We start from the raw sequence: 10,858 nt of genomic DNA on the forward strand, positions 1-10,858 counted from the left end.
ATCAGCATGAGCGCTCCCACGACGGCACTGCCCTGTCTGCTCCTGAGGCCCCACTTCCTTCGAGGTGGGCAGGAACCGCTTCATCACAAGCTCTTTTTGTGCATTGTTATTTCTGGAACAAGACCTTAGAAGGGCCCTGGGTCCCTCGGACGAGGGCAGCTTGCAAAAAGTTGGAGAAGCTGGCTGGGACGGGGGAGGGGCCGGAGCGAACCGGGTGGAAAGCGAGGAAGTGCTCCACTGTGCGGATGGGGAAGCTGCGCGCCCTTGCAGGAGCCACAGACTTCCTCAGCTGCCCCAGAAAGCCAGCCTCTGACTTCAGAAGGCCCAGGTCTGGAGGGAAAGCTGGTGGGGAACCGAGGGACCACACCATAGAGAGCGCATCTGGGAGGAAAGCTACCCCCAAGGACTCGCATCTGCTCCCACTGAGCTTTGGGTATTCCTCTCAAGTCATTGCTCACTTTGCTCGATTAGATAAAACTTACTTCCAATTTTAGGGGCCATTAGCAAAAAGCAAAAGCTTTGGAGTCGGAAGTCCTGGGTTGCCCTACCCTTGCCTCCACGAGGTTGGGAGTAACCGTGTAGGAAACAGGTGGAAAGGCTATGGGCCTTCTCCGAGTCTGATCTTCATGGGTTAATGGGTCAGTACTGCACAGGGTTGTTAATGCGGATCGAGTGATAGAATATGTGCATAAGGTAGCCCTAGCACACCATGCCATTGTTAAGTAGCCTCCAACCAAAAGAAAATGCTTCAAATAATTTAGACCTTTTTTTTTTTTTCCCACCTGGAATTCTCTTCCCTCCTGCTTATTTTTATAGAGCCAAACCCGGCCTTCCTAGACTGCCGTCTTCATGCACAATGTCTCTGGTAATATTGGCACATCCACATGAATTCTTTAAGTAAATGGATAGCAACTTGAGAATTCAAGGGATGAACTCTTTGGTTTCCTATTGTCAACAATTTCCCATATGACATATCCCAGTAAAGCAACCCCTCTCCTGTATCCTCAGGGGATACTTTAAGACCTCAGTGGATGCTTGAAACCACAGATAGTAGCAACCCCTTGTTTTTTCCTGCACATACATACCCATGAGGAAGTGGAATTCATAGATTAGTCACCTGTAAGAAAATAACAATAACCAAAAATAGAACAATTTACTACAATATATAAGTATGTAAAAATACACTGTAATAAATGTTTTTTAAAACTTACAAATTGTTTGGTACTAGAATTTTCCATTTAATTTTGGACCAGGGATATTATGATTTGGATATAAGGTGTGTCACCCAAAAAACTCCTGTGTTGATGTAGGAATATTCGAAGGTGAAATGATTCGATTAATAGGATGTAACCTAATCGTTTTGTTCAAGTTTAAATGGACTGATTGGGTGGCAACCATGGGGGGGGGGGGCGGTGGCTAGCAGAGGTGGGCCTCAAGGGTTCATGACCTGGAAGAGTTCATCTTTCCTGTGGCTCTTTCATCTCGCTCCCTCCTTCTCTCTGCTTTCTGGCCACCATGAGCTCCCACACCACACCCTTCTGCATGATGTTCTTCCTCCTCTTGGGCCCAGAGCAATGACATCAACCAACCATGGACCAAACCTCTGAAACCATGAGCCAAGATAAACTTCTCCTCTAAGTTGACCTTGTCAGGCATTTTGGTCACAGTGGTAGAAAACTGACTAACACAAGGGACAGATGAAGCCAGTAAAAGAAAAACTGCAGAGAAGGGGACTAATGAATGCCAAAGCAGGGCTGCATGGTGACTTTCAGGGACCCAACACATTTCTGCCTTGATGGGCCCTTTCCTCCATAAAAACTAAATAAAAATTATACAATTTTGTACCTGTGTTACTATAATTTATATATATATATATATATATGTAAATTATATAGGAAAACATTTTCCTTGACATAAAAGTTAACTTTTTTCTGGTTTTAAATGAAATTAAGCTTCTCATGGGGGACCCTTAAAAGTATCATGGATCCTGGGCACTATGCCTAATGGAAGTATCATGGATCCCCTTGTGACTAATGGAAGTCAGTCCCAATGCAAAATAAATTCCTCTGTAGGCACATGTGTTTTACGGTGTGATATAAAATAATTAAGAAGTCTCGAAATCACTGGGGACAAAATGAAATGCTTGAGGATCGTGACCTTGGATTGGTTGGTGGTAGCATCTTTCTGAACCATCTTTCCTTCTAGTTATACAAGGAAGGGATTTTGTCCAACTCCACCACAATCACCACCAATCCCAGGAATGGGTTCCCAGAGATTTAAACCATGGGCATGAAACCAAGATATGATAGAGCAGGTTCAGGTGAAAACTTCCTGCCTCTTTCTTACCCCATGTTAGTTCAGACAGGCAGGGAGCAGGGGAGGCGAGAGACGGTAGACCCAGCTATGCCCCCTTCCCCACCTTGGGCAGCTTCCCATATCGATCAGCACTATCATTTCTTCATTGAGATTCTGTCTGCAGCTAAAGTAGCTGCGGAACTGACCACTTCCTCAGAAGCCCTGGCAGAACATGGACTCCAATTCCCCAAATATGGGGGGTGTTTCTTTACAAAGTATGAAATGACAGTGGTGTGGACAGCACCTAAGAGAAAACCACGAGAGATAGTGCAAGAATCTGGGTTTTCAGGAATGAGTCTAGGTTAGCGGCCCAAACCACCTTTCGCTGGACCCACAGGGATACCAGGAGAGAAACTGCTAGAAGCCTGAAGGAGAGAGAGTTGTGAGAAGCAGCTCTCCTTGAGAGAACTGCTTTTCAGTTGAAGTGACCAAGTGACCGTTCAGGAGAAAGGTAAGATATTGAATCCCCTCACCTCGCCCTTCTTCCCTCCAGTTCCCTGCTGGAGCTCCCCATGGCCCGGATCCAGCCAGAGTCCAGCAGATGTGGAGCATGTTGATGTCACCCATCAGGTCAACCTCCCACAGTAGAGAGCAGGGTGCATGGTGAACGAGGGGCCAGTCACTGACCTAACCAGCTCCATTTTGCCTGTTTAACTTTTTTTCCTTCTGAGTTCTCCTGAATCATTCTCTCCTGCAGTGACCTTGGGTTCCAGGAACAACAGGTCTCATCCATAAACATCTTTATGATAAGGAATGGAAGCTACTCCCAAGCAACAGTGAGCCTCACAGACAGATCACCCCATGATGAGATTGCCCCCCTAAGCAGGAGCAGTTAACCCATGGCAGGAACCGAGGCTGCTCCCCTGAGCAGGACCAACCATCTCCTAATGAGAACAGAATCTCCCCCTCAAGTGATGACAAATTCCCGGGAACTTTGTAGAACCAATTCTGAGATAATAATAATCAACCAGACCAAAGCCTGACCAAGGTGACCTGTTTTGCCAGCTATTCAAAGCCCCCAGCTATGTAAACCCTAGACCCTTGCCTTTGTTCTCTTTGCTATGAAATTTCAAAGTTCTTGTTACCCCCTTGGAGACAAATCTTAAGTCACTAAACCTCTGTTGCTCTTCCAAGCATGCTGATAAATTCCTTTCCTGCCTTCACACTGATTATCTCTTTGGTTGGCATCTTGGGAGAGGTGGCCAAACCTAGTCCTTTGGAACCCCCAAGAGCCGTGTCTAAAATTCTGGTAACAGGGAATATCTGAAAGACACCCAGAGACTGTCCTTGATTTAGTCCAGGGCAAGTAGAATAAGTTCTAAATATATAGAGAGAAGCAAATGTCAAGTCAAGTTCCATTTTTATTCCACCCTTTGGACTTTCCTGTTCATCCATCAGTTACTCAGACGACCTGATTCAAATCTCATTTCTGGCTTGGTTCAGAAGCCTTGGTGTAAATAACAAACAAATTCTAGTCCAACTCAATGTCAAGTGCTAGCGTTGGAGTGGGGAGTACTAATAACTAGGGAAGAGAAGGAATGGGGAAAAGGGAGACAAACCAGATGAGGTCTCGACAATTTTGCCAGAAGAATTATGGATTCTTAAAAGTGCTCTGACGATTGAGGAAAATTAGAAATTAATGGCTGCTGATTACAGTCCCAGAGTAGATTTCGATGGCGTGGACTTCCTTACACTTACACACGAGAATGACAATAAGATGTGATTGCAGGTTGCTGGCATCAGACAGCTGGCTCTTGAGTACGTGGAGAATTGGTTGCAGCTGCATTGGAGAATCATCCGATCCAACTTTTTCTACTAGAGATATGTCTAGAAGGCAAATGGCACCAGAGGCTGCCTTCCCTGACAAGCTGGCGCCAAGAGACTGCCATACTGTGTGCTCAACCCCCAGGGACCTTCTGCCACCATGACAGCCCTCCCTAACAGGATAAAATGCATTGTGGGAAAGTGTGGTTAGATATTTATATCTGTGTTCCAGGAACGAAACAATAACTTACAGGAATATGCTTCACCTTCTTAAAAATTCTTGAAGGAAGGATGTTCTTTAAATAGTTAGTTTCCCTCTCCTATTTAATATGTGGAATCATAGCCATAACATGATTTTTAGCAAAATCACATATTTGAGCTGAGAAAAAGACACGTCTCACTCTACAGATGGAAAAGCTGAGGTCCAGGGGATTCAGGAGTCACAGATCTAGTTCGAAGCAGAGATTTGTGCACATCTGGGCTGATGTTTGTCAAGCACATTCCTCCCCTTCTAAGAAAACTGTTACTTCTCCCCTCAACTCCAACAGCGTGGCTGGAGTGGGGCTCATGTCCTCAAAGTTTACCTTATTCCCACCCCATTCTAGAGGTGGGTTGTGCCCTAACTCTAATGGTCAGTCATAGCCACCAGTTTGAACGTGGACACAGTGACTGGTTCAAAGTGAGCAGGTCACCAAACTAGCACCAAATCTGTGCCCACCCCTGGACTTGCCAGGTCCTCTGCTCACCTTTCCTCTTGATTCATGATCCAGCACTGTGGTTAGATGTGTCCCATCTGAAGTGGTGACACAGCCTGCCATGACATTGACATTCAGAGAGAAGCAAGATGCAAGGAGGAGACCCAGAGTCATTGCAATATCCATTTCCCACCGCTCACCCCCCAGCTGCCCAGGCCACCTTCACAGCCTATCCCCATCAAACCCCACTGTGTTTAAGCTAGTTCAAATTGGGGTTCTCTCACTAAACACAGATTGCAGTATGGAACTGGAATCTCCAAATCCCAAGTACAGTGACCGCACCCCTAGACCACATTACTGAACTTTAATATCATACATTTGATGATGGCCTTGTCATTTTCAAAGCACAGTCTTTCGAGAGTGTTGATTTTGAGGGGTTGCAATATCACATTAGGAAGAGGACACTTCCAATATAAAATTCTTAAGTCAGACTCTCACTTTCTTCCAAGCTTTCTTGGGAGAAAGAAGGAAAACTCCCAAGTTTTCTCCTAGTTCCTTTCATTTTTCTGGATACCAGAGGAAAGTCTCAATTAGAGAATGATGGTTTTTGACACCTGTGCCAAACACAAACATTCCTGTTCACTAAAAGGTTGTTCTCCAAACAGACTGATGAAAGATGGGCATCATGATGGCAGAGTCCAGAACAACACCAGAGGTCCTTAAGTGTGACAAATTCAGTCTTCTTAAAGAGATTTGAGGAAATATTGTATCTATAGCAGAATTGAAAGATGAAGAAATTTGCAGAAAATAGAACTAAACAACTAAGAATTATAAAAAAGCAGGAGAGAAGAGTCATAAGCGTTCAGGCATTCAGTTCAGGAGTCCAACATCTGAAACAATACAATAGAATTCCTTTCTTTCTTTCTTTCTTTTTTGGAGGGGAGGGGTGGTATCAGAGAGTGAACCCAGGAGCCCTTAACCACTGAGCCACATCCCCAGCTCTTTTTAAATTTTTTTTTTAAGATAGGTGTCACTAAGTTGCTTAGGGCTTCACTAAGTTGCTGAGGCTGGCTTTGAACTCAAGATCTTCCTGCCTCAGCCTCCTGAGCTGCTGGGATTACAGGCATACTCCACTACACCCAGGGATACAATACAATTTCCCAGAGCTAAAATATACAAATCTTCAAACTGAAAGAGTAAACTAATCGACTACAGCAAATGAATGAAATAAATTCACATCACGACTTAGCATTCTAAAATATCATTGTAAGATTTTGGAGCCTTAAGAGAAGATTTGTTGCATTGAGAATAGGGTTTTAGGTTTTGAAAAAAAGTGATATGGCTAAGATATGGTTAAATAAAAACTCTAAGCTGATTTTGAAGTGGAACTATGAGAATGAACTTGTATTTTTAACTTAAAAAATAAATGTTTCCTAGCTCTCTAGTTGAACAGACCTAAACATTGTAGCCAGCCCAGTAACAATAAGCAACCCCAGCACCCAGACAGTGATTATTAAATCCCTTTCTCACTAAGAGAAATGGTGGATTCCTTGAGAAATGACCAAAACCAACGTTTAGGGCAAGAAATGTATACAATAAGGCTGAAACTTCCTGTCATTCCAGAAAATAATCAAATAAAAACAAACTACTAAAGGAATAACATGAAGAGGCACTTTACACAACAGTAAGGAATTGAAGCACAAAAATGTGTTTAGATCCACAAATTCATAACCGTGTTTTATAGCCATTCACTGTTCACCTTTGGAGGATGCTAGAAAACAATCATTTCTCTAAAACCTTTAAAAAAAAATAACAGCATCTATAAACTGGAACTTCGCTCTGATCCACACAGCTGAATTCGAGAAACCAGCAAGAGGCGATGGGGGATTAAGAAAAACACACCCAGAGATATTGAGGAAAAGCTGGGATCATGTGGAACACACACTCTAGGAGAAACAGTGTCTGAAGAGCTGGCCCAGCAAGTTTACTTATATAGGGTCTCATGATCAAGAAGTTAAGGACTATAGAGGCATTGTTCTTTGTGCACTGGAAAGTGACAGGGCTAGAAACTTTCTTGTAGCTATTTCACTGTTGCAATGCTTGGGGCTTCCTGTGGCACCCAGGAAACCCATTGTCCAAAGTTTCTACTAAGCAGGCTTGAAGGTTACAGCATAGGTCAAACATTGTAGTTATCTTGCTATGCTCAGATTCCTCTATCCCTGGGAGCTGGCATTTGAATTCAAAGCTATGAGCTAAAGAATTCTATGGCAAGCACAGAATTCTCCGGTTTAACAGAGGTCACCATCTACTGGGCAGTTTTCAATCAGTGGCTTCCCAGAGAAATACCCAGGAGCAGTGTCACCTCTGTCCAGGTGCCAGTTCAAAGCAATGATTCATTCACCTCTCCCGACAGACCTTGGATAACAAAATAGTTCATGAGGAAGTGTTTGTTTTTTTACAAAGATTGCAGCTAATAAATAAAGAAGAAATGATAGAATAAGATTACCATCTTTACAACCAATGAATTAAATGATCTCAGCAATGATCATTACTTTTTAAGACACAATTTTAAAAAAGAAAACAACCAGACATCTTGTGTCTTCCAAGGAATGGACACCACACCAATTAGACTCTTCTTGATCAAACAAGGGTTCACTTTTAGTCTGACTTCATTTTTCAGGAAATACAGGGATGGGAAAACAGTACTAACACTACTGTGATATCAATTGTCAAACTCTTCAGGAAAAATAACCCATTTCTTCAATAACAAATAGATGCCGATTCAATGAAAGAATAAAACCAAGTTTTCCTTCAAAGATCATGAAGAAGACAAAGATGTCCCCTCTCATCACTTCTTTTCTACAGTGTACTGGAGGTCATAGCCAATGCAGTAAGACAAGAAAAGGAAATCAAAGGTAAACTGAACAAGAGGGAAGAAATAAATCTAAACCAATTAACAAAAACATTTCTAGAACCAATAGACAATTTTAGCAAGGTTACAGATATAGGAATAATATGAAAGTCAGTCAATTTCCTACTTACTGGCAATGAATAAGTAGAATTTGAAATTAAAGATAGATTGCCATTTCTGTTAGCATCCCACAAAATGAAATACTTAGAGCACTTGGGTGGACCATGGGGAATTTTAGGGCTGTCAGACTTTTCTCACTATATATAATGGTGGATACATATTATCATACTTTTGTCTAAACCCACAGAATAAGCTACTCTAAGAGTGAACCCTAATGTAAATTATAGTGTTTGAATAATAATGATTGGTCAATGTAATCTCATCAGTTGTAAAAAAAAAAAAAGTGTGTGTGTATAACAATAATATATATTCCTATTTTTTCATTTTTATCTTATTATAAATAGTTATTAGGATGTTCTTATTCATTTATTGAACCCAGTTGTTCCAGATTTGGCTGCTGTGATCACTTTCATTTTGGTGTTGGACCTCAGTCAAGGAAATGAACATTTATTTTTCTGTGTTGGGGAGGAAACCTGGGGCCTTGCCTACGCTAGGCGAGTTCTCTCCCACCGGGCCACTTTCCCAGCCCCCAAGTGAAGTTCAGCAAGCAGACTTTGGGGTTTGCCTTTCTATGGCTCCTTTTCCTGCAGTATGCCCTGCCCCTCCACTTTCCCCCTACTCTGCTGCTCCCCCACAGGTCCCCTGACTCCTCAAGCCAAGCCCGAGGAATGCACTCAGGGAAACGCTCCACAGACACAAAGCTCACCCGGTGCAGTTCCCAGGCTCAGTGTGGCCCTCCCTTCAGTTTCCCTTAGTCTTGGTGTCATTCCTCAGTGTCCCCATATCATAGCTTGTCCACATTTTGCAGTTGTTATCTGCAGGCTGGTTTTTGGAATGTATACTATTTCACAACATGGCACACGGCTTGATTGGATTCTAATTTTGTGATTTTATATATAAATAACTTGGGATGGTTGACATAGCATTCTTTGCAGCCTTATGGTTTTTACAACTAAGGATTTTGTTTTTAAATCTCATGGAAAGTTTTTAATTTGATGGATACTATCAGCAGATTCTGATATCACAGCTACCAGGCAGAGCACGATCTTTGTCTTCAAACACTTTAAAAAACAGAAAACTTAAGGGTTACAGAAGTGAGTTAAAAAAACATCATAGGAACTTACCAAAGTAGATAAAGTTAAAAAGACTAAAAATAATAAATTTGATAAAGATGTAAAGCAACAGAAATTTTCATGTTTTATTGGTTACCTCTTACTGAGTGAGAAATCACCCCCATTTAGCTCTAAATCTCACAGTTCTGTGGATTAGCAATGCAGTTGGGCTCAGCTGGGTGTCTCTGGGTTGGGACTGGGCTACTCATGGCTCTGTGCTCAGTTGCATGTTAGCTAGGCAGCTCTGCTCCTGGCCGCTGACCGCACAGCTGTCCCGATCATCCAGAAGGCCAGCTCCTGCTTACGCACATAGTAACCGGGCAGGAGATGGAGAGTGTGGAAGACCTTTTAAGACCTTGGCCTAGAACTTACATGACTTCTTCCTCCTCTCTCCCCCTGTTCTGTGATTCAAACTGAGGATCTCGTGCATGTTGGGCAAGTGCTCTACCGCCGAGCTGTATCCCCAGCCAACACAACTTCATAATATTTGTATGAGTCAAAGCCAACACAAGTCCAAGTCCAACCCATGGGCAAGAGGTGCAGAAATACTCTTCATTGTTTTCTGAGGATATGGAAAGTCAGGATGAGGGGGGTGTGTAAGTGGTGAAAGGTTGGAACCCTCTTTGTAAAACACCGTTCAGAGTGCTTTAATTTGGGTGTTAAGTTTCCCCCAGAGGCTCATGTGTTAAAGGCGTGGTCCTCAGTATGGTGTTGTTGAGGGTGGGGAAACCTTTAAGAGATGATGGAGCCTGTCATTGAGGTGGGGAGTGTCCTAAAGGGGATCATAGAGCCCTGACCACTTCCTCTTCCTCTCTTTCACCTCCTGGCCCTAAGGACAGCAGCTTTGCTCAGCTATCTGCTCCCACCATGATGTGGTGGCACAGGTCTTAACCAACCATGGACTGACACCTCTAAAATAAACCTTTTCTCTATGTAAGTTGATTGTATCAGGTAGTTGTTACAGTACTGTCATGCTTTGGGTTTGGAATGTTCGTCAAGAGCTCATGTGCTCATGTGTTGAAGCCTGGTCCCAATACAGCAATGTACAGAGGCGGTCTTTGGGGAAGTGACTGGATCCTGAGGGTTCTATCCTCACCTGTGGTTAATCCATCTGATGGATTGGCAACGTGAAAGGACCGCTGAGAGGAGGTGGGAACCACAGGCAGGTGGGGCGTGGTTGAAGGAAGTAGGTCTCTGGGGGCACGCCCTTGAGACTGCATCTTGTCCTGGGACCCTCTTTCCTCTCTCCTCTCTCCCTCCCCCCACTCCTCTCTCTCTCCTTCCAGCTGCCATGTGCTGAGCACCTGTGCTGCACCACTCCCTTCTGCCATGATGTCCTGCCTCACCCAAGTCCAAAGCAGTGGAGCAGCTGACCCTGGACTGAGCCCAACAGTCTTCCCTCCTTTGAGTCACGTGTGTCAGGTCTGTTGGTGACAGCAATGGAAAGCTGACTAACAGGGACAGAAAGATGACCGACAGAAACTGTGGCTTGCAAGTCAGCTACATCTTCCAACCAGGTGTTAACCAGTCGTTCACTTTTCTCAAACATCCTCATGTTCGGCATCCACCCTGTCATGGATTCCCAAATCCTGCCCAAAGACAATTCCAACAAATTTCGTGTAAAGACCTTCATTGGCTTTATTTGTCGCTCTAGAATTAGGCAACACTCATTCGGTACAGCAAGAGTTCTGATGAGCTGAGCGGTCCTGGCTTTATACACAGGGTGGGGTTGGAGGGAACAGAAAGCACCCCCAGTGGACTGATTCTTTCACAGTGACTTTCTTGTAAGGTGGAAGACAGGGAGAAAGAACGACGGAAAATCTCTTCCATTTAGCTGTTCCTTAGTATCTAGTATTCTTTTTGGATACACAGGTAATCTTGTAAGTAACCCGTTTTCCAAA

This window comes from Marmota monax, unplaced genomic scaffold, assembly GCF_021218885.2.
Source record: "Marmota monax isolate L192 unplaced genomic scaffold, Marmota_monax_Labrador192_F-V1.1 WCK01_AAM20220418_F8-fsc00125, whole genome shotgun sequence".
In the NCBI taxonomy this organism is placed as follows: domain Eukaryota; kingdom Metazoa; phylum Chordata; class Mammalia; order Rodentia; family Sciuridae; genus Marmota; species Marmota monax.